The 25,690-nt window shown below is 42.7% G+C and overlaps 1 non-coding gene across 1 annotated transcript; it reads right to left on the bottom strand.

Moving 5' to 3' along the window:
- Window positions 1-23,304: 23,304 nt before the first annotated feature.
- Trnat-ugu (transfer RNA threonine (anticodon UGU)) lies at window positions 23,305-23,379 on the bottom strand. The gene has a single exon. It is a non-coding gene; the product is annotated as a tRNA-Thr (tRNA).
- Between the last annotated feature and the right edge of the window lie 2,311 nt (window positions 23,380-25,690).

Below are 25,690 nucleotides of genomic sequence, written 5' to 3'. Positions count from 1 at the left end.
ACGTGTACAGGGAGTTACAAAAAGGTACAGCCAAACTTTCAGGAAACATTCCTCACACACAAAGAAAGAAAATATGTTATGTGGACATGTGTCCGGAAACGCTTACTTTCCATGTTAGAGCTCATTTTATCACTTCTCTTCAAATCACATTAATCATGGAATGGAAACACACAGCAACAGACGTACCAGTGTGACTACACACACTTTGTTACAGGAAATGTTCAAAATGTCCTCCGTTTGCGAGGATACATGCATCCACCCTCCGTCGCATGGAATCCCTGATGCGCTGATGCAGCCATGGAGAATGGCGTATTGTATCACAGCCGTCCACAAAACGAGCACCGAATTTCCGTAGACAAGAGCTTTCAAATGCCCCCGTAAATGAAAGTCCAGAGGGTTGAGGTCAGGAGAGCGTGGAGGCCATGGAACTGGTCCGCCTCTACCAATCCATCGGTCACCGAATCTGTTGTTCAGAAGCTTACGAACACTTCGACTGAAATGTGCAGGTGCTCCATCGTGCATGAACCACATGTTGTGTCGTACTTGTAAAGGTACATGTTCTAGCAGCACAGGTAGAGTATCCCGTATGAAATCATGATAACGTGTTCTATTGAGCGTAGGTGGGAGAACAATTGCGTGCGGATTCTCGTCAGCCCACACATGTTGATTGTGAAAATTTACAATTTGATCACGTTGGAATGCAGCCTCATCCGTAAAGAGAACATTTGCACTGAAATGAGGATTGACACGTAGTTGGATGAACCATTCGCAGAAGTATACCCGTGGAAGCCAATCAGCTGCTGATAGTGCCTTCACAAGCTGTACATGGTACGGAAACAACTGGTTCTCCCGTAGCACTCTCCAGACAGTGACGTAGTCAACGTTACCTTGTACAGCAGCAACTTCTCTGACGCTGACATTAGGGTTATCGTCAACTGTACGAAGACTTGCCTCGTCCATTGGAGGTGTCCTTGTCGTTCTAGGTCTTCTTACCCAGTCGCCAGTCATAGGCTGGAATGTTCCGTGCTCCCTAAGACGCCGATCCACTGCTTCGAACGCCTTCCTGTCGGGACACCTTCGTTCTGGAAATCTGTCTCGATACAAACGTACCGCGCCACGGCTGTTGCCCCGTGCTAATCCATACATCAAATGGGCATCTGCCAACTCCGCATTTGTAAACATTGTACTGACTACAAAACCACGTTCGTGATGAACACTAACGTGTTGATGCTACGTGGTTTATTGTTTTTCATTTTGAAAATATACACGCACAGACTATCGTTGTGTGAAAGAAATCTATAAATTCCTACAATAATGTAAAAACACTATTAATATTGGTGTGTCATATGGTTCGTTAATCCGTGTTTCGAATCAAAATAAAATCTGTTTGTCTGCCCTGACCTTCATCATCAAGCAGATTAGTATAAAGTATCTCTTTACTCTGCAATCACAGAAGAGGTAGCTTCCTGCATGTAGATTAAACAAGCCTTTTTTTTTATCAACTTTCAGTAACCAAATCTGAAGAATGCGCTATGGCTTATGACTCGATACTAACATTTTTTTTGTGTTCCACCCTGCGGTTGGATCTGATCAGTAGACAATTCTGCTCTTTTGTCTGCTTTCTTCTTCATTTCCGCGTACGTAGCACACTATACAAGTACAGCATTAATGATTTTCTCAATGTGTGACATGCTTGGTTCTCCCAGGCGATTATTTCCCTCAATATTTTCTTTCTCCGTTGTTCCAGTGAGGTTTCTGTGTGTTTAAATGTATCGTACGAGTTCGTCTCTTCTTGTTAAAACGTGATTCCAGATAGATTGGCTTCTTGTACTCCCGTCAGCTTGTCTTCAAGGTAACTATCTCTCCAGCTGATCTTGAGCATCCATGTCTTGTCTTCCTAAAGTCCAAGTTTCACACTTGTATAGGGCTACAGTTCAAAAAAATGTTTTCATGATCCATTTACTTGTTTCGAAAGTGATGTTCTTGTTGTTGGGTAGATTATTTTGCAAATTAAATGCAGCTTTGTCCAGCCGTGTCCTGTTCACAATTCATTCCGACTTCTGCCATCCCTTGTGCTCTTGTTTTACAATAAGCAAGTACCATGTCCAATCAATAAGGACACAGGCTTATAAAAATTCCATTACAAACAGTACGACACTGTGGTGTGCGTACTGTAAGACCTTCGGTACTCACACTATCAGATTATTTGACTTGTCGCTCTATCGAAGTAGGCGAGTGTCAGCAATATGTCTCGTGGTCTAATTGTGGCATGTTTATCTTCTGCCATAAGGTCAGATGATAGAAATGCTACTTGCACGCTTAGAGTAGCAGATTCACAGTGACCAACTTTAAACAGAACTTGATTAATTTTTACATATATTTATTAAAATAATAAAAAGCATAGACACTACGTAACTTGATTCTGGATGCTGTTTACAATTGACAATCTGAAGTTCCTTTGGTTTTGGTACATTAATCTTATTCTCACATATCTCTGATACTTGACAAAGTGTCTATTCATTTATCTTCAGGGCTATGTACAGGAATATGGTAATCTTATTACGTGCAGACTGAAACTTGACTATAGACTGGTACAGACTGGTGCAGACAAATGCAAACTGACTAATCGGAAGTCTGTACCCTCGTTATAATACCTCGCATATTCATGTATCACTACGCGAGTGTGATCTGTGAGGAGAAAAGGTTCTACGTTAGCAGCAGTCTCATTAACTGCATTACATATTAATACGCGGATAGGCGGAAGCAGAACTTGGTCCGTCTCTAAGGCAGTGCCATCTCGTAGTGCAGAGATGGACGAGCGCTGCGCCTGCGCTGTTGTGCTTAGTGGGGTGCGCACAATTGGGAAAGTTGTGTACGCGCTGACTACGCGGAACTATGTACACAACAGACACAAATTTGCAACAGTTCTCCACATAAGATAAACGTTATTTTATCTTTCCCAAATTTTGGTAAAACCCTAAGGTCATTCTTACTTGATCACTGTTCCTACCCAGTAGCAGAATCTTTAAAAGACGTGGATTACGATACTCAAAAGAAAAAGGAACAAAACAGATTTACACAAGTAGCACAAGCTGTGTTGTAGCTTACGCCAATCGAACAAACTCACTCCTCAAAAACATATGAACTTATATGTACGTAACCTCAAATATGTAGTATATACTTACATTAAACTAATGATAAAGCATCAGAACCTATTATATACGAAAATGTTAGAAAAAAATTTAACCTTTGCGAGACAACGAACCATCCTTTAACCCCCCATCTGGGATCATTGATACTACTCACTACACTAAAGTAACAACAATTGATGTGCGGCCAATTCTATATTGTTACCCCATATTAAGTGCTTTAATTGTAGCTATTTTACTACATGAAATTTAATTATAACAAATTGTATCAAGAACAATGGATTTTTGGTGGATTCTCAGTGTGTTGTTACCTTCAAATGCATTCGAGTATTCTCATAATACACAGCTTGCAACTATTCTTTTCCTTTGAATATGACGTTTCCCATTATTTTATTGCAACGAATCACATAGTTAATCAAGGGGTTTTCGAATGACGCTAAATTTGCTGGTGCTCAGAAACGGCATATACAGGGTGTTAGAAAAAGGTAAGGCCAAACTTTCAGGAAACATTCCTCACAGACAAATAAAGAATAGATGTTATGTGGACATGTGTCCGGAAACGCTTAATTTCCATGTTAGAGCTCATTTTAGTTTCGTCAGTATGTACTGTACTTCTTCGAATCACCGCCAGTTGGCCAAATTGAACGAAGGTACTGTTGACTTCGGTGCTTGTGTTGACATGCGACTCATTGCTCTACAGTACTAGGATCAAGCACATCAGTACGTAGCATCAACAGATTAGTGTTCATCACGAACGCGGTTTTGCAGTCAGTGCAATGTTTACAAATGCGGAGATGGCAGATGCGCATTTGATGTAAGGATTAGCACGCGACAATAGCCGTGGCGCGGTACGTTTGCATCGAGACAGATTTCCAGAACGAAGGTGTCCCGACAGGAAGACGTTCGAAGCAATGGATCGGCGTCTTAGGGAGCACGGAACATTCCAGCCTATGACTGGCGACTGGGTAAGAAGACCTAGAACGACGAGGACACCTGCAATGGACGAGGCAAGTCTTCGTACAGTTGACGATAACCCTAATGTCGGCTTCAGAGAAGTTGCTGCTGTACAAGGTAACGTTGACCACGTCACTGTAGGAGAGTGCTACGGGAGAACCAGTTGTTTCCGTACAATGTACAGCGTGTGCAGGCACTATCAGCAGCTGATTGGCCTCCACGGGTAAACTTCGGCGAATGGTTCATCCAACAATGTATCAATCCTCATTTCAGTGCAAATGTTCTATTTACGGATGAGGCTTCATTCCAACGTGATTAAATTGTAAATTTTCACAACGAACATGTGTGGGCTGACGAGAATCGGCACGCAATTGTGCAATCACGTCATAGAGACAGATTTTTTGTGAACTTTTGGGCATGCATTGTTGGTAATGTCATGATTGGGCCCCATCTTCTTCCAACTACGCTCAATGGAGCACCTTATCATGATTTCATACGGGATACTCTACCTGTGCTGCTAGAACACGTGCCTTTACAAGTACGACACAACATGTGGTTCATGCACGATGGAGCACCTGCACATTTCATTCGAAGTGTTCGTACGCTTCTCAACAACAGATACGGTGACTGATGGATTGGTAGAGGCGGACTAATTCCATGGCCTCCACGCTCTCCTGACATCAACCCTCTTGAATTTCATTGATGGGAACGTTTTAAAGCTCTTGTCAACGCAACCTCGGTACTAAATGTAGAGACTCTTTCTGCACATATTGTGGACGGCTGTGATACAATAAACATTCTCCAGGGCTGCATTAGCCCATCAGGGATTCCATGCGACGGAGGGTGGATGCATATATCCTCGCTAACGGAGGACATTTTGAACGTTTCCTGTAACAAAGTGTTTGAAGTCACGCTTGTACAATGTGATTTGAAGAGAAGTAATAAAATGAGCTCTTAACATGGAAAGTATGCGTTTCCGGAGACATGTACACATAACATATTTCCTTTCTTTGTGTGTGAGGAATGTTTCCTGAAAGTTTGGCCGTACCTTTTTGTAACTCCCTGTATATATGGTTTTCTGTTTTTCATTTTGAAGTGGGGCACCATCGTATTGCACACACGCACACAGATGGTGCCCCACAGTTCGTGATTCACCACCGAGACCTTTAACAAAATTGATTTATTATACGACAAATTTAGGTTCCAGACGATCGTAAGGCTTCGTAAACATTTCGTAAGAACTTAGAGGGCGATACAAAATGTACGGCGTCAAGAATGAGTATAGAAGTCACCTGCTCTGCAGCCGGCACAGCCAGCAGTATGTAGAGTTCCTTCTGCCGTAATTTTGTAAGCTGATTGTTAGTATAACATTAACAATAGCAGTTACATTTTTACTGCTGACGAGGTAATCCTTATTCTTATTTGACAACAGTGACGAAATATCGATTACACATTTTTTGACACAACTGATTATGTGTAAACTTGTAATAGTCTGTGGTCGTAAAAGATATTTTAACAGCAGTTCGTACGGCGAATCATGACTTTTTCAAACGAGATAATATTATTTTGAATGCTGACGTCGCCAGCGCCTGTGTCATACTATGCACATTTTGACGATGCGAAGGACTATTGATGACGAAATTGCCAGCTACGACTTCGAGAATTTTCTTTCTGGCAGGATACTGAAATTTTTCTCATGCCACCTTAATTTCCAAAATCCTCATGCTGCGACGCGTGTAAATATACAGTCATGGAGAAGGTACTCACACACCATTGTCAATGTACAGTAGCTTTATTTGTTAGTACTAAAGATCGCAACCAGAGATGTTATTTGGTAAATAAGAGTAACTAGATTAGACTTCTGCAAAAAAAAAGTAAAAGTTCTGCATCAGCTGGCTTCACACAGTGAGGAAATATATTTCATATACAACTAGAAATGTAAATATAGGAGCGACTAACGTGAAACCTTCCCGTCTAATATTGGATGAACGTTTGCTTGCTGACTGAACGCTGCGTCTCTTAAAATCTTTTAACTGCTGCTCTGTCAAGACTACCTGCTGATTATTACGACGAAACATAAAATGTGTTGTCGCCGTGGCCCTCAGTCGTTACCTGAAATTATTAAGACTGATTCTTACCTTTAATTATTTATACTGGATCGCCATCTGACTGCTACAGCAAACTGTCGAATGAATATACTTACTTCTCTTTAACATAATTATAAGCTGCTGGTGGAGTTTCATAATACTTTGTGACTGGAATTCTTTAAGTTGAAGTTAATTTAGATTTGATAAAAGCTGAAGCTCAGTTTAGACTTTTCTTTTAAGATAACAATAAATTCCGTAAAGCATTTACGTGAATGATTTTGGGATAGAAAATTCTTAATGCATTTAATCTGGTAGAAGTTAACTATATTCTGAGAACGATCTTGACAAACAATTACAAGGGGTATAGTTCTTTACAAAAATTCTTAAAAAGTAGCGTTGCGCTACATACCTAATTTTCCATCAAAATTACATAACTATATTCTGAGAACGATTTTGACAAACAATTACAAGGGGCATAGTTCTTTACAAAAATTCTTAAAAACTAGCATTGCGCTACATATAGCGAGTGGCTGGCGAGCACACCGCTTCTTTCAAAGTGTTAATTCATACCTCGCTTACAGCGACCTCCTCTCATGTCTCGCTAGCTACGACTGCCTCGTCTCACATCTTACTCGCAACTGCTCGCTTCCAACGCTCAATGCTACAATGCTACAATGCTACAATGGTTTTTGGTGCAGACAATCCCTGCTACCATTACAGATGTATTACTGCGCGCTGTTTCCCGCTCTTTCTCAAAATGTATCTATGCGCGGTTTCCCGCTCTTTCTCAATAATACACAATGCAATTTAATTAACAAAACAATTTAAATAAGAAACAGTTCAGATAATTACATCCTAAAACAGTTTAAATACGCCTATTACATAATTACAAACGAACCGCTTGCTTTGACATACGCCTTCAGTGGAAAGCAATACCTCGTGCATGAAGATTCTGATATGCGCTGAATGCCGTGGGACAGAAAAATGGGACTCAAAGGGAAGGAAGCAACTGTAGAAGAAAGGTAAATAATTATCTGACGACAGATAAAGGGAACATCATTTTCAAAAATAGCTGATATTTCTGGAAGGAGCTAAGCTACAGTTCAGTTCATAATATCACGATTTAGAGAAAGAAATAACCTTGTTAACAGCGAAAGAAGAGGGCAACCGTAGAAGCGATTGGAAAGAGAATGAAATATGTCAATAATAAGGGTCTCAAAAGATCCTAAAATGACAGTTTCTGCGTTGTATGTGCATATTAGTGATCAGATCGGGAAGGAAATCACACCAAGGGTTGTCCTATATATTCTGTGTAGGTTATGGAGCAAGAGTACCTTGAAGAAAAACCTTAGCAAGAAGAACAAGAAAGTGAGACTTGAATTTGCTCGAGAGAATATAAGCAAGAACACAAGTTTCTGCGAAAAGCTACTGCTCACAGATAAAGATATATTTGACATATTTGTAAATGTTCGCCGGTCGGTGTGGCCAAGCGGTTCTAGGTGCTTCAGTCTGGAACCGCGCGACTGCTACGGTCGCAGGTTCGAATCCTGCCTCGGGCATGGATGTGAGTGATGTCCTTAGGTTAGTTAGGTTTAAGTAGCGCTAAGTTCTTGGGGACTGATGACCTCAGATGTTAAGTCCCATAGTGCTCAGAGGTATTTGAACCACTTTTTTTGTAAATGACGTCATAATTCTGGTGTGGAAATGGCTGAATACTGAGCTGGATCCTAAACAAATTCAGCCCACAGTAAAGCACGGTGGTGGCGGAATTGAGATATGGGGGTGTATTGCTACTTATGGTATAGGGCAACAGGTTTTAGTTGAAGGTAACATGAATTGATTTGAGTATTTAAAAATCGTTAAGAAAATCTACAAGAAAGTGTTAATAGCTTGGGTTTAGCCCCAGATCGTTCTTTCAATAAGACAGTAACCCTAACCATACAGCGGAAGTTGTTCGTCTATCGTTGTTGTACCATACTCCTGAAGTTGTCAAGTCCCCGGCACAGAGTGCAGATCTTAAAGCAATTGACCATTTTTCTGGTATGCGTGAAAGAATGGTCAGAAAACACGAAATATGGACCAAAACTGCTCTGAAACAATGTCTACACAACGAATCCCAAGATAATAGTATAACCTCTGAGACTACCAAAAACTGGTCATGCCATACCGAAGAGGTTAACAGCTGCGGTGCAAAAAAAGAATGCCTGCAAAATATTAAAATTTTCAGTATATTTATGTATATTACAATTTACTTTTTATGTGTGAAAACATTTTTCTCGACTGTGTGAAGCCAGCTGGTACAGAAATTTTATTTACTTTTTCCAGAAGGCGTATCCTTTTATATGTAGGAAGTAAACCCTGTACTGTTAGTTTGCCAAATAACGTTTCTGATTGTGATCTTTAGTTCAAATAATCGAAGTTATTCTACATATTTTTCCCTGACTGTATGTCCTGATCAGCGCACTTCATTCCCCATGTATTTTTGTAGCTGAAATCCTCCCCTAGCAGAGTGGCGTTCCACTGCGACAAGCAGATAGGATGTGTGTGCCGAGAGCACGGAAAACACGGGTGCACATACACACACACACACACACACACACACACACACACACACACACACATATATATACAAGGTGGGCGCTAAGCTGCGTCGATGCGGCGTAATCCCTCCCAATGGTCGGCTCTCACGCCCGGCTGCTGCTGTGACGTCACGGCACCGCCACCCCCGCGCTATTAGGGCAGCCACGCGCGCTCTGCCTCCGCCGCCGCCGCCTCCGCCCACGGTTTCCGCCCCCACAGGTGGTCGCAGCAACAGGCGGTCCAAGTTGCCGCCCCCGCCGACATTCCTGCTCGCCACTTCTGCGGCAGGCGCCCCTAAGCGACGAAGCTGGGAATGCTGCAGCCGCCTAATCAAAATTACTGCTCACACGGTCTCTGGTGCGTACCACTGCAATACTGTCAAAACGACGGCCATCTACCTCCGTATTATTAGACACACAGGCCACGGGTTTGGGATATGTCGCATACTACTGTGCGAATAAAACTATATGTTTTGTATTGCCCTGCCGGAATGTCCAACTGACGACTCAGGATGGACGTAGTAACGAGCCATGTGTTTGGTCGGCATATCGTCTAAAGTAACTTCTTCGTTGACCCGAGCTATATTAAAAATGGGAACCAGGACGAAACCTTCCTCTAAAGATTGGGAACTAAGGAATGTTTGGCCCTTTTCTAATCGCAAGATCAACTAACTTCACAGCATTCTCTCAGTCTCAATGGACATGATTAGCGATACACCAAAACTTATTAGACAGGTAAAGTTGTTTGCAAACACTACCCAAAAAAGAGACGTAGCATATCATTGTTGTCTTCAGCCCGTAAACTAGTTTCATGAATTTCTTCTTGTCCTTTCATCTTTAAGCATCTTCCAACATGCATCCATTTCAACCTATTTAATGCATTTAAGCGTTGGTCACTCTCTAGAATTTGTAACGGCCGCAATTACCTTCACTGCCAAAGTAACATACTTGACTCCTCAGGACGTGTTCCGTCCCTCCTTTTACTGAAGTTGTACCACAAACTTCTTTCTTTCCTCATCCGATTCAGTACCTTCTCGGAAATTTTCCGATCTGCCAATGTAACTTTCAGCATTTCAGAAGCTTCTACTCTTCTCTTGTCTGAACTATTTATCGTCAGCGTTTCACTTTTGTACAAGGCTAAGTTCCCAAAAATACTTTCAGAAGAACCTAACTAATTCTTAAATCTTTATTTAACCTTCAACATTTTTTCTGTTCTTCCTTTTGCCTGTCTGCATTTTTCATCCTATCTACTTAGGCTGTCCTCAGCTAATGTACTCCCTGAATAAGAAAACACGTTTACCACTTTTTGTGTGTCACTTCCTAATCTAATTCCCTCAGAATCAGCTAATTTGCTGCGACTATATTCCATTACACTTTTGTTGTATTGGTGCTTACTTTAAAAATACGTTTCAAGGCTCTCAAGACACTGTCCATTCTGGTCAACTATACGCATAAAACGTCGTCCGAAAGCGTACTGTCAGCCGGGGTGGTCGAGAGGTTCTAGGCGCTACGTCTGGAACCGAGCGACCGCTACGGACGCAGGTTCGTATCCTACCTTGGCCATGGATTTGTGTGATGTCCTTAGGTTAGTTAGGTTTAAGTAGTTCTAAGTTCTATGGGACTGATGTCCTCAGAAGGTAAGTCCCACAATTCTCAGAGCTATTTGAACCGTTTTTGAAAGCGTACTGAATGCCTTTCATAAAAATTATTTTGAGCAATTATTTCAGTGGCCGACTCGAAGTGTAAATGGTTGCGAAAACATACTTCACCTCTTAGCAACAAATAATACTGACTACATAAGGATAATCACGACAGATACAGGGATTAGTGACCACAAGGTTGTTATGACTAGACTGAATTCCATAACATCCAAAACCACCAACAATAAACGAAAAATACATCTATTTATAAAAGTAGATGATAATTCGCTTGGCACCTTCCCAAGAAACAGTCTCCACTTCCTCTAATCCGGCTATGTAAACGTAGACCAGACGTGATTTAGGTCCAGACAGCACTATCGACGGCAGCTAAGAGATATATACCAAATAAATTAATAACAGATGATACAGATTCTTCATGGTACACAAAACTGGTCAGAACACTATTGCAGAAGCAACGAAAAAGCACGGCAAAATTAATAGAACGCAAAATCCGCAAGACTGGAGAAATTTTACAGGAGCTCAACGTATAGCACGAACTTCAGTGCGAGAAGCTTCTAATATTTTTCACAAAGAAAACCCCGATGAAAATGATTAATTGACAAATAGCCAACACGGATTCAGAAAATATCGTCCTTGTGAAACACTACTAGCTCTTTATTCTCACGAAACAATAGTTGTCGACAGGGGATGTCAAATTGCTCCATATTTTTGGATTTCCACCAAGCTTATGTACCGTTCGTTACAAGTTACTTCTTACCAAATTGCGTGCCTATGGAATACCAACTGAGTTGTGTGACTGCATTCATGATTTTCTGTCTGAAAGGTCCAGTCCGTTATAACTGACGAGAAATCATGTAGTAAAACAGAAGAAATATCTGGCGCTCACTAAGGAAATGCTATAGGGCCTTTGTTGTTCCTGATCTATATAAGCAATTTAAGAGAGAATTTGAGCAAGCATGGCACATTTTTTTGCAGATGGTGCTGTCGCTACCGTCATGTGAAGCCATCAGATGATCAATTGCAAAATGATTTAGGCAAGAGACCTGTGTGGTGCAATAAGTTACAATTGAGTCTAAATAATGTCAAATGTGAAGTCATGCACGTAAGCACTAAAACGAATCTGCTAAATTTCAGTTACATGATAAATCACACAAACCTAAAAGCTGCAAACTTAACTAAACCCTTAGGGCTTATAATTACGAATAACTGAAACACGAACGATGATATAGATAATGTTGCGGGGAAAGAAATATAAAGACTGAAATTTATTGGCAGTACACTCAGAATATTTAACAGGTCTGCTAAAGAAAGTGCTTACATCACACTTGTCCGCTCTCTTCTGGAGTACTGCTGTGCGGTGTGGTATCCGCATCAGGATTGACGTTGGACATTAAAAAAAATTCAAAGAAGGGTAGCTGGTTTTTGTATTATCGAGAAATAAGGGAGAGAGGGCCACGGGCAGCATACACGAATTCGGGTGGTCGTCATTAAAACGAAGGTGGTGCAGCAGGACCTTATGAAATTTCTATCACCATCTGTCGCTTCTGTGTGTGAAAATATTTTGTTGGCACCCACTTACATCATAATAAAATAAGAGAAATAAGAGCTCGCAGGGAAACATTTACGCGTTTGTTTTCCCGCGCTGTGGGACGGTAGAGAAATAGCTTTAATGTGGTCCAGAGAACCTCCTGCAAGGCTGTAGTAGTCAAATATGTGTGGTAGAACTGCGCGTGACTACAATATACGAGATACTTTTCTTTTGTACTGCGAACGCGAATCATTGAGTGAAATTATACATATTCACGATGTTACATGTGCAGGGTGACAGTTATTGAATTATATGAAATAAAATTGTCAGAACTTCTGATCGTTTTGCGTCAGGACGTTCAAACTGCGCGCCTGGCCGCAGAGTATGATGGCAATTAGTATGCTCTTTGTGGTTTGCTTTAGCGGCGAAGTCCACTTTCGTTTGGATGGGTTCGTCAATAAGCAAAAATGCCGCATTTGGGGGACTGAAAATCAACATTTCGCCATCGAGAAGTCTCTTCACCCTCAACGGGTGAATTTGCAGTGTGAAATGTCCAGTCACGGGACAATTGGTACGAAATTCCTTCATGGTGCGGTGAGTACGAAACGTACTTGAAGGTTTTGGAAGATGATTTCATCCTTATTACCCAAAGTGACCCTGATTTCGATATCATGAGGTTCATGCAAGACGGAGCTCGATCCATTCGAGGCTGCAGAGTGACGTCCCGGTGGAGTGCTTCGAGGACGGCATTCTGGCTCTGCAGTATGGGACTCTAATGGCCACCATATTCTCCAGATCTGAACACATGAGACTCCTTTTTGTGGGGCTACATTAAAGCAAAGTGTGCAGCAATAACCCCAAAATCATTGCTGGGCTGAAAACGGCCGTTCAGGACGTCATCGACAGCATCGATGTCCCGAAACTTCAGCCAATAGTGACGACCTCTGTTTGGATATGCAGCGCTTTCCCTCATTGTTGGGGCGAGTGGCGGTGTCCAACCCGTACGTGGTTACCTCTGGAATTACCTCTACTCGGATGACCTGGTAGAGGCGCAATGGGGTAATGTCGTGTGCAGTCACTTACAACAACGCCTATCCCAAAGAACTGGATCACCTTGCAGCTATTTTTGAATAAACCGGTCTGTGATGGTAGTGTTGCATCCCAGAATGAATTCAGGGTGCACGCCTAAATTGTTGACGGTTTTACTTGGATAGCTCTGTGCCAAGCAGATCAGCTCAAAGCTAATGTGTCAATCGATTTGCCATAACCGCAAAGTAGCAGAAGGCAAGGCACTATAAGAGCATTGCTACACAAGCTCTTAGCGCCGGAGGAAAGGCCGCAATACAGTGCAGTATAAAGCAAAGTTCCGTAACTCCAAGCACAAAAACTCCGCTGTTGTAGTCAAACGTTGCAGATAAACCCGAGCTCCACAACCAACTACAAAGGCAAAGAACTCTGACGAGTCCAATAAATGAGGGCAAACTCGCTCATGCACATCCACCAACGCTTCACAGCAGCAAGCTCTGCTGTTTGAATAACTAGGCATTTGGAGCTCCCGATCACATTCACTCGTGGAGCAGTTACATCCCTGTTACCAGCAGCAGAGAGAATGATGGCCTATTGATCGATGGCTGTCTGCCTGCTTTCTGCTTCCTGAATTCTACTCCGAGACGCAGCCATTCCAGTTGAAGCCACACCAGACAAAGCAGTCTACCTGGATATCAGGGATGAGAAGAAGCCTGCTGCCACCACACCACCCACTGAGGGTCGTATGTGAATGGTCTGCAATCTGTCATCTCCACAGTTTCGAGACATGATGTATTCGTGCAGCCCTTTGGAGATTTTGTAAGCATCAGGTACTGTCGTGATCGTCCTACGGTGGAAACCTAGAGAATGTCCTTTATATAGTCCTCAGCGTAGAGCTGGCAGTCGGCTACACTCACGTAAGCACGCGCTAGGGCGTCCACGAGAACGCCCTCTCGCACACTACCAGTCAGTTCGCAGTTGGCCAACATGTTTCACCACAGTAAGGTCTTAGAACATGGTGATTTTTTCCTGCTGATTCTGTCTTGTATGTGGATGACTATGTTTACGACAGTGGACATCTTCCATCTTAGGGCTTTGTTTAAAAGAAACCGTCAGCTTTGCGATAACTGATAATTCAATAAGGGCAATATCTGTGTGAATGAAAAAAACGGTGGAGATTACTAATGCAGCATGAGGACATTTTTGTAATTTTTTTCAGCTCTTAGTCATCAGATCAGCGGAAGTCAATTGAACAGTATTCACATTTTGATACCTAAATAATTATTTAAATACTTTTGATACAAATTATTTGCTTAGCTAATGTTTTGTGTTTGGTTTTACATGAATTTATTGTGATATTGGCACAAGTGGTGTGGTGCTATCAGAGAATGAAAGTAGATATGCGTTCACATTCAGGAAGAGACGTTTGGTACCTACCATATTCCGCTATTCTTGCAAACGAGCAGCTGTAACGCACTGAACTCGTAAAATCCTAGCAATTATTGGATGTAGCTCAACATAATTGATTTCCGTCACAGTCAGTATGTCAGCAACTATTTACGGCGTCATGAATCAAAGTCGTAAGATGGAACAATTCGTAAATTGAGTAACTCCAGAAAAGAAAAAAAGTATCCTTTATTTTATTGGCATAAACGACTTAGGTGACGCCCAATTTTCCTTTAGGAAAGATAAAAGCATCAGAGAGGCAGTTCTGACGATGAAGTTGGAAGCAACACTTAATAAACCTAACACATTTTCCTAGTATTTGTCATCCTAGATTCAGTCTGGAACCGCGCGACCGCGCCGGTCGCAGGATGGTATCCTGCCTCGGGAATGGATGTGTGTGATGTACTTAGGTTGGTTAGCTTTACGTAGTTCTAACTTCTAGGGGACTGATGATCTCAGACGTTAAATCCCATAGTGAGGGCATTTTTATCATCCTAGAGAAAACGTTGGACTATGTATGACAGGGCAAGATATTCTAAATTCTCAGAAACATAGGTCTAAGCTATAGGGCAAGAGAGATGCGATACAATATGCACAGGAACCGAAAGAAGCAATAACGATGAGAGGCCAAGAACAAAATGACCTCATTAAAAAAGTGTAACTCTGGGATGCAGTCATTCTCGTCTATTATTCTGTCTATAATTTCAAGAAACAATGTCGCAAATAAAAATTAGTTTTGGGAATGGGATCAAAATTAAGAGTGCAAAATACCAAGGATAAAATATGCTCTTGAAACTAGTAACCCATTTTTTATGATGAGCATTTAACTCGAAAGTACTTTTCACACTGTACTATTTACAATGTGCACTTTAGAGACAAGTTAAAGAGTGATTTTCGAATGGTATACGCACATATCAGACCCAACACCATCCCCTGAAACTCTTCATTGCTGTGACTCCACTGTAGAGTAAATTGGTCTGATGCCTGAGACTTGAACGACACCATTTCTCGTCCATTCATGACTATAAATTTCCCTTAATTTGGATGATCTGTGCTGCTAAGATTTTATCTATTGATTTCTTCACTTTTCTGGGGCTACGGGTATGTCTTTCCACAGCGTACAATAGCCTATATTCACTCAACCTTTACTGTTTTTTCAAAAACTGATCTTTTCTGCACAGCTCCTCCTATCTGTGTAAGCCTCATCCTCTCTGTTTATGTCCAACTCATCTTCTCACCTCTATCTGCCAATCACCTCCACCCATTCTCTCTGAATCTTCATCTGCTCCTCTCCCACTCTGTCCATTTGCTCTACTCTCCCTCACCATACATTGCACCCCCTCCATCTGATCATACTCCCTTCTCCCTCTCCCATTCTGCCTCGCCCTTTTCCTTTTCCTTGTGTCTGCCACCTCATCTACACCTTCCACCTGCCTTATGTACTTATGTATCCCTCTCTTCCCCTGTCTGTCCATGTCCTCCTTCTTCTCACTCTATCCATTACCTCCTCCATCCATGACAACCTGTCTCCAGCCATGTTTATCGACACATGTAGTGCAGCTGACTAAAGTAGTGCAATATCACGTCTACAAAATCCCTGCTGTGAAGGGAATACTACACGTCAGGGGCTTGAAAATCACTTTATTTTAACTGATGTACAGGCTGCCATACAGAGCAACTCAGTAAAGAAGGCTGATACTTCTCTAACACAATCCACCTGTCATGCTGGGCGCTCTACATGTCACAGGCCACAAAACTGTTTCTTTCCCCTAAAATGTATTGCGCGCTCCAAAACAGCAGGTTTACCTGTGGTGGGCCCCTTTTCTTTTAAGCATCATATTTCGGATTAGGCTTGGACTAGTTAAAAGTTTTGATCACTTAAATCACACCCTGGCCGATTTGCAGCACGTAAGACAAACTGTGTTGTGTAATGCTGCACAGATTAATAGGAAATGTCTATTGGCAGCCTCTAACTGTAGGTGTGTAGCTACCTCAGGAAATATGCAAATCAAACTGCTGGACGGGAATGTGTCCGCCGCTGACAGTTCGATACATTAGCTCTTATTGTTGCTAACAGTTGTGAAAAATAACCACAACAAAAATACAGGAATACAGTTTAAAGCCAATAGTGATATCGTTACACAAACCAATCCCTCATGAATTTCCGCTTAAGCACACTTAAGTTCTTGGCTTCCAGTCTACCCCGCCAAGTTTGTCTAATTCACTAAGACACCATCCTGCAGGTAGCTAATGGCCGTTCAATCTGATGTAAGGACTCTGCCTACCACGTACATATACGACGTCCTGAAGTCAACACTTATCTACTGAGAGGTGCCATGCCACTGTCGCACTTTACCAACACTGTCACTGAGTTAATATTCATGTTTTAGGTCATAACCTTAGTGTTCCCCAGTACTATGTATGTGTGGTATGTGTGGCTTATAAATTTTTATAATGAAGAAATTGTGGGCAGAATGTTCATCTTATTGCATGTGTTGTCTATAGAGAACTTGTACCTGAGAAGTCGCGGTGGAGGCGATGGCAAATAGGAAGAAAGAAATGGAGGGCAAGCCATAAATGCTGAGGGGATCGAGCTGGCTGTGTGAGTGAGTCTGGGAAGCAGCACTCAGATGACTGTACGAGCAGAGGGACTTCGAGCTGTGGCGAACATTTCTTTCCACTTAGGGTCAGAGCAGGAGGGCGCCGGTTCTCAAAAATATTTTGCCTGGGCCAGGCTGCAACCAGTTGGCAGAAAGTGGGTGGAGCAAGCCATTTGATAGACTACAGTATACTAGCTTTTTGGCTAATGGTGGGAATATCACAAAACTCCATGCATTGTCATGTGAGAAGCTGGGATGATACGGACAGAGTGGCAGGTGCACGTGTTCAGTGGAGGCAAAACTGTAACTCCTCTGACGCCAGGAAATGGCCAGGCTCTTTTAGCGAGCGGCAAAAAAGTGTGTAATTCATGGGCATGACTGTCTGGGAAGCTTAACAGCCTTCTTCCAGAAACTGGAAATAGCGGTCCCTGAAAGATTAGACTGTGGTCCCATCTAGGTCGACGTTTCTTGCTGAAACATTCCTTACTGTGAGAACCACGCCTCCCTCGACCACAATCTTCTTTTTCAAGACAAGAGAGATTTTGAGACGCTGACTGCCTCCTCTCAGGATATGCAAAACATAGGCTTGCTCCCTCATCGTGGGAACTCTGGTGCTGCGTCTGGATCGGCTACCAGGCCAAGAAAACATTCAAGAAGGGAGCTTCAATATGTAGAGGGTAGTTTGATTGGTTTGTGCAGTGTGGGGGCAGCTTCGTTTTTGGCTAATTCGGTTGCTGTATTGAGACTTGGTGACAACAGATGATGATTGAACCGTGAATTTATTTAAAAAATATTCATAAGAATTTACTTTATTTACTAGCGATTCATCAAGAACATTAACACATTTAATCACACTATGTGAGAGTGGAAGGAGTTGCCAGGGAGTAACTGATGCAATCAAAATGAAATTGCTTTTAACAAATGGGAATTTTATTCCTAAAAGCCTTTTTATAAGAAACAGATTTAATATTATAAACAGAGAAGCACCCTTCAAATATCAAGTTACAATTTATTCAGAGGCAGAAAGAAACAAGAGTTAGAGTGTATAAGCTTTCGGGCTGAGAACATTGCCGCTTCCTTTTGACACGGCCGTAGCCACGACCGCTCACAACAACCTCTGATGGACTACACAGGTGCAATCTGCAACACACCGGATTACGTTAAAGTAAAACTTTTAACAATTTACACAAGCACACAAACTATGCACCCCGTAGGAGGGATGGAAATGATACAAAACACTAGAATTAAAAGATTAACATGCCAATGAAGGTGCAACTTGATTTTAAATTCTAGGAAAAGTCTTACGATGGATTGGTGGCAACTTTATATACTGAAATGACCATTTATGTAAAAGCCCATGAAATGCAATCTTACATAAAATTATACAAGATTGGACAAACATGCTCTAGAGTACACATATACCGTCCCTCAAGGTGATAGATATTTCAGGAATTAGGCCGTTACACTTCAAGCAATAAATTCGTTAACACACCGAATCCGACAAACATGACAGAGGTAGCTACTAACGTACGGCAGACAGACAGACAGACAGACACTAACTGCCTAACAAATGCAGACGAGAGACAGACGAGCAAGCTGGGTACGAGAGACTGAGCAAGAAAACAAGTAGAATTTCACAAGTAAATGAAACTGTTGTGGTTCGCAGGAGAGCCAACACCGTGTAACTAGAGGAGGCACGCTATTTAGTTCAAGCCGGCTGGCGTGAGGTCTGGAACAGGACAACGAAATTAGAATTTAGGAACAACGGACGTAGCTGGTGGAATACTTAACTTTAATCCATTAATGACGAACGTCGCTCTGGACGGTACATGATGCACAATATCAACAATAACTGATAATGGCGTCTTGCTAGGTAGTAGCAAATGACGCAGCTGAAGGCTATGGTAACTGTCGTCTCGGCAAATGAGAGCGTAGATGTCAGTGAACCATCGCAAGCAAAGTCGGCTGTACAACTGGGGCGAGTGCTAGGAAGTCTCTCTAGACCTGCCGTGTGGCGGCGCTCGGCCTGAAATCACTAATAGTTTCGACACGCGGGTCCGACGTATACTACCAGACCGCGGCCGATTTAAATGCTACCACTTAGTAAGTGTTGTGTCTGGCGGTGACACCACAGAAACAACATATCACCAATCACTTCTAATAAACGGCGATTTCTGGAGAAGACCTGGCGCAGTACCCCCAAATCGCTCTCCCGAACCGTCCGCTGCCAGCCGCTTCAACGGACGCAGGAAGGCGCGCCGACTGCCCGCTGCTCCGTCCGTGACTGCCCTGCTGGTGCGTCTCCCACTCACTTCCAGACACACGACGGCGGAAATACTGGCTCGGACCCAACCATGCAGAGGAAACACGCCCACTGGCAAAACGACATCCCTGCACCCGGAGAGGACCGAGCAAAGCTCCACAAGATGATAATAACTCAAGGGGCCCAAAAGCGCTCGGAGAACCAGTTACACCACGGCGTCGCAGGTCGCACCGGCCAAACCGATGTCGTGGGTTGACTCCCGTTGCTGTCGTGTCGACCCCGAAGCCACTACCCCTCGCTATCCGGCGCGGCCCACTGGACTCACGAGGCGACCTCACATGCGCCGACGCTCACGACGGACAAGTCATCTTGTGTCTCAGTGCGCGACCGACCAGCCGATCGATCCAACCCCCGGGCGACCACTCGTTGAGTTCTGTCACAGCGCCACAAACTAGTACGAGAGACAGACCAGCATGCTGGGGACGAGCAACTGACCCCAGACTGACTACAGACTCACTCAGACCGACTCAGACTGACTCCCTGGCGAGCTCATAGCACCTCTTAAATGTACATGAACAGGCAACCTTTCCCCTTTCATGCCAGAGGGAGACACCAAAGCTGCGATTCCCACAGCGGCGGCACCGCCAGAAGCGGAGGGCGACTGCTTCACACAACGCGCTGCGGCGCTCTTCAAAACAGCAATTTTTACCACGGCTCAATGATTCTTTGCCTTTTTCGTCTTCTCGCCCTCTACTGGACGTGATCTTCAGGTCTTTCAGTAGTGGGAGATACATGTAGCCTGTGTCTTGTCGTGGACTAAGAGCCAGTCCTTTCCAACGTTGCGGACAGTGCAACCGCATATCATCTTGGTCATATGATGAGTTATGATGGTGAACTTACTCGTCCTGAGTCGGCTGTCTGGTGTTTGGCATTTACAGGACGCACTGTCGTGCTTGTGGGTCAAATTGGTTTGGCCAGACCAGTGAATAAATGCGCGTCATAGTTATACACTTGAATAGAGTTGGGTCTCAAAGTGGATTCATGTAAGCAAAGTCAGACTACGTTGTAAAAGGATTAATTTAGGTAGAATGCTTTCCCAAGCAAGTACCGTCCCTTTCCTGATTTGTGTTTGTCATTCTCATTTAAGATTTATCAGCTAGTTGTAGTTATAAAAGGATTAATAAAACTTGTAATTATTTTCTTAAACTCAAATACGCCGCTGTTCTCATTCATATTCCCTCAACTATTCACTTTTTTAAAATATTATTGTGGTGGTGCATCAATACACCATCAATTTAATGTTCAGTCTTATAAAATTAATTAATTTCATTTTTAATTTCTGTTCTGAAAGCGGCTGCAGGTATTGGTGACGAAAGTGCCATGGGTATATGAAAGTTAAGATTGTAGCTCATGATTTGATGGTTATTAAGAAGATTATATTTTGCTTTATATAACGATAATGACATTTAGCATCACTCAGACATTTATTCATTATTAAAATCTAGTACAACTCCTTAATCATCAAAGCGAAATCCAAACATGCACATGGGAACGCCCTTTTGGAGTCTCTCAACAAATACCGCGGCTGATCACGAAAGACTGTCCTCTACCGACTTCCAAAATGACACAAACACAAGTCCCGCGCCACAGCGCACACGAATTCACCGTGGGAAAGTAGAAACCTATCAGTCACCCTGTAGGTTCCGACCAAAACTCATTTTTGGGGATTAGGGATAGACCAGCCCATCAGCACGAGGCCTGAGAACATCCCCGGCTACGGGAACCATCACACAACAGCCACCTGACAGAGACACAGGAGTGGCCAGGAAATGTTATTGTACAACCTAAATACGAATATTTTAATTCATGGTGAAATGCACCGTGACCACATCACAGGAAACTGCGTATTATTCCTCATTGTAGTGTCATCTATGTAGATAATGATAGGATTTGCTGTCAAGTCCTCCACACTCTGTGCTGTTTTAAGGCTCTGTATCACCAGAAGCATTTACTGATGGCTACTGTTATTTAAATTTGCATCTTATACTGTCACAACAGTTATCAGTACAAAGGTTTGAGATACCATCTACAATATTAAACGGCCAAAAAGGTCACTCAGTCCTTTCAAACGACTTCTGGAGCAACAAAAAATTTCATTTCCCGCGCATAATTATTGACCTAGTTTAAAAATTATAAATGTTATAACCTACTGATTAAGACATATAACCATACATTAAGAGTATAGCACTGTAAGTCAAGGATTAAAGTTGGAAGCTGTGTATACATTTCATGATGCACAAATTACCGAGATTTTATTCATCCAATATTTGAGTGACATAGTACCTGGCTGCTCTTAACAAACTTTGCAGATAATTTCAAATCTTCTCGGTTCACTTTCTCAATTACAACTTGCACAAAAAATGAAAGAATAAAACTTTATTTGTGTCTATATTTCCGCCTTTCATCTATTGAAACTTAAGAATTAGCCATTACGTTAAAATTTTTTACTCCTTAATTATTAATTCCGCTAGCAACGCATTTTTCATTCCGTATCTCCATACATCACTGCAGGTAGAGGCAAAATTATATCACTGTACCACACATCGTTCACGAGATACGACATAAACATTGAGATGCGGAAAAAATTGATTTTCTTAAAACGGAGCGCGTATTACCCACTGTGCACTCTGACGGTGCTTAGCGTCGTTTACGACTTCCAATAAATTTTAAACGACTTACAACAAATTTTAAACATAATTGTATTGCCTTGCCGCTATTCTTGCAGTATAACTTCACCATTAGGCACGAAGTTCTGATTTACTATTTCTTTTTCTACAACCTACTAATTTTGCAGGCTGTACCCACCTAATTCATTTGTAAGGTAATTAGACGTTTAAAATTGTTTTATACAGGTTGTTTTCCATCGCGTACAAATTCTAGTGACTGATCGTTGAAAGAATACGTAACAAAAACGGTCTGATGAACGAATATCCGGAAAGGCATGGTTTCCATGCTGGAGATCATTTATTCAATTATATATTTTGACAATGACTGCGGTCTTAGACGCGCTGTACCATAGAGCCACAGTTACAATAGGTGCTGAAAATAGTTTCTATGTGCCTCAATGCATGTGTGTGTGCCATAGCACGTTCTCTGCCACGCATTAACACTAGGCAGACTGCATCCGAACAGTGTCAAAGGCAGCATGAATGCGCTGTTCCACTGTTTCCAAGTTTCGACTTGATACTTTTGAGGTGGACTCATAACCAGAAATCGCACGGGTTGAGATCTGGTGAACGAACAGATCACGGAACTGGAGCCCCCCGTCCGATCCATCGACCACGGGAAACATGATTGAGATGTGTGGGTTGGTGTACCACCATCTAGCAGCCACATAACCCTTCGAATCATCAGTGGGACTTATTCCAGTTGGGGAGGGAAAGTCACCCAAAGTCACCCACACATCCCGGCTGCACCGATGCTGATGATTTGCTGTCAGCTTACCAAGGGGGTCGTGCTGCATATTATCCCGCAGCTGATTGTTATAAAAGTTCAAGATACCCCTCATCTGTTGATAGGATGGATGACACAAATCCCGGAATCGTGGTAGCCTGGTGAAGAAACCAGTGACAAAACTCGTCCCGACGTGGAAAGCCTGTCTCTCGTAAGCCCTGCAAACGCTGCAAATGATAAAGGCAGTATAAATTGTGATGGAGAATGTTTCACACGGTAGTCTAGCTTACGCTGTACCGGCAGGCCAGCTGCCGGGTATTGACACGGCGGCCGCCTTCAACAGTGGTATTCGAACATTTCGGGTACGTCCTTCACGATTTTCTGCTTCCTGAAACGACCGTGTCTCATACCAACGGCGAAACAATGTTGCAGATATTGAATGCTGAGGTTGTTGTCGGCGTTGATAAATCCCGTGATGCAACCTTGCTGCCCGCCGCAGTTGTCATTTGCCTTTCCGTAAGTACACGCCTAGTCAGAAAGGTCTCGATTCGAATGCGATACCTCGACCGGGGCTCGAACCCAGGATCTCCTGCTTACATGGCAGACGCTCTATCCACCTGAGCCACCGAGGGCACAGAGGATAGTGCGACTGCAGGGACGTATCCCTTGCACGTTTTCCATGAGACCCACATTCCCATCTGTCCACAACCTACATTCGTAGCGTTCCCGAACTCTAACGGGACTCGTCAGCTTAGTCTGGCGCGAGTAATGAGTGAATGGGCAAATATCTATTAGGAACACTACGAATGTTGGTTTTGGACAGCTGGGAATGTGGGTCTCACGGGGAGCATGCAAGGGATAAGTCCCTGCAGTCGCCCTACCTTCTTCGGGGACTCAAATGGGCGCCGGCACGGTAACTCAGCGTGTTCGGCCAGAGGATTCAGATACCCTCTGTGAAAAAAAAAAAAAAAAGAAAAAAATCTGAGTGAACGCATCAACGAACAACCTGAACGAGTGTTAACGGTCGTCCGCCACGAACAAATTCAACGAACAATATAGAACAAAACGAGATAGAAAAATATGGATAGAGCTTCTGCCATGTAGGCAGGAGATCCCGCGTTCGAGTACCGGTTGGGGCACACATATCCAGCTGTCACCATTGATGTATATCAACAACACCTGTCGGCAGCTAAGGGCTTTGATTTAATTGCCATTTTATTATAACCACGGTTATCATTCGCGCACTCAATCAACCCCATAAACAAACAGCGATTGCCATTTACCCGTTCGGCTTTATTCGGCACAGCTCTTATGGCCCCATGCCCTTTTGTCTGCGGGAAATATTTTTATTTCTAAATGCGACGGGATTCCCCTAGCAGAGACATCACATACACTATGCATGCATTCAAAAATCAACTTATGATTTGTTCAGATATCAACTTTGAGTGTGTTCAAAAATGTCGAAAAACTATTTGAACAATCGATAGACCAACGTGCGCAGGATGTCAGAAGCTTTGTGAAACAAGGTTCTTTTCTTCAATAATATGAATTTGTAGGCTCATGAAACTGCGCTCGGGGCAGATATCCCAGTTTTCCCCACGCCCTAGATCCAGACCTGCACAATAAACAACCATACAGAAATTTTTTTAAAAATGTTTCAAATGGCTCTGAACACTATGGGACTTAACGTCTGAGGTCATCAGTCCCCTAGAACTTAGAACTACTTAAACCTAACATAAGGATATCACACACATCCATGCCTTAGGCAGGATTCGAACCTGCGACCGCAGCGGTCGCGCGGTTCCAGACTGTAGCGCCTAGAACCGCTCGGCCACGCTGGCCGGCCAAAAGTTTCAAATCCTGCATTCCTTATATAACCCTGAACGTCCTAGGACTGCTACTCTGTTGCTAATGGATAGGGGTGGGGCAGGTGATTACAGCGTTGTCTGATTGTACTTTTCGGAAGCTGTCGTGGTTTTCTTTGTCAGCAGGCATTTTAACCTGACATGGATCACATTAACGTGACGTGGATTCAATACTGATACTGCTTCTTACGTGCTAGCGGTCTCTGAGACCGTACCTGGGACTTTGAATTATGGATTCAGTAGCCAGGTCTTCGTCTACTGTTCGTGTTACGAACAGTGATGTCGAGAGTACTGTTTTCAAATTGTTTGAGGACAGGTTAGTACTGCTGTAATTTATATTACTTCAATGTTACATGGGACTTTCTTATGTTTTTATTAGCCCCGGTGTAATAAACAATAAAAATGTAGGAAAAAGTAAAATTTGGAGTGCAGAGTATTTGAATTTTTACAGCTTTATTATTTTCCTGGAATGTTACGTTGATTTTGTGCAGTTTTCTACTGAAATGGGTTGTTTCTAAAAATAAAGTTTAACATTTATTTGAATAAATTTTTGTGTGGCGGTAATGTAACATTTCACATAAAAACTGATTGTCTTAATGACATAGCCGAATGCAATTTTTATGGCAATTTAAAGATAGCGGTCTGTTAGACCACACCTGGGACAGTGTGTGCCAAACAAGTGACCTGCAAAGCCAAGGGTTAAGTAAGGAGTAATCTACTACGTGAAAGCCATCGCCATTTGGGAAACAGTAAAATATGGTATATCGATCACACGAGGCGGTATAATGATATTAACCGACTCAGTAAGTATACCGAAGAGCCTCACAAAACCAAACAAACAAAAGCGTGTCACCCATAACTGAAAGGCGCTATTACAGAAGTCGCTGCAAATAAGCTACCTGGGATTGTAACAAAACTCTTGTGGATTCCAGGGCACAGTGTCACCGTACGTAATGAAACAATAAACAGCTTAGCGAAGAGAGCAATGGAATTAGGTCAGACCCTAAATGACAGACATCCTTACCAAGAAAGTCTTAGCTTGATCAGCAGAAAAGCGAGAAACGATTGGCAGACGCAAT

Source organism: Schistocerca gregaria, chromosome 4, assembly GCF_023897955.1.
Source record: "Schistocerca gregaria isolate iqSchGreg1 chromosome 4, iqSchGreg1.2, whole genome shotgun sequence".
Classification (NCBI taxonomy): Eukaryota; Metazoa; Arthropoda; class Insecta; order Orthoptera; family Acrididae; genus Schistocerca; species Schistocerca gregaria.
This window is presented reverse-complemented; position numbering and strand designations above follow the sequence as displayed.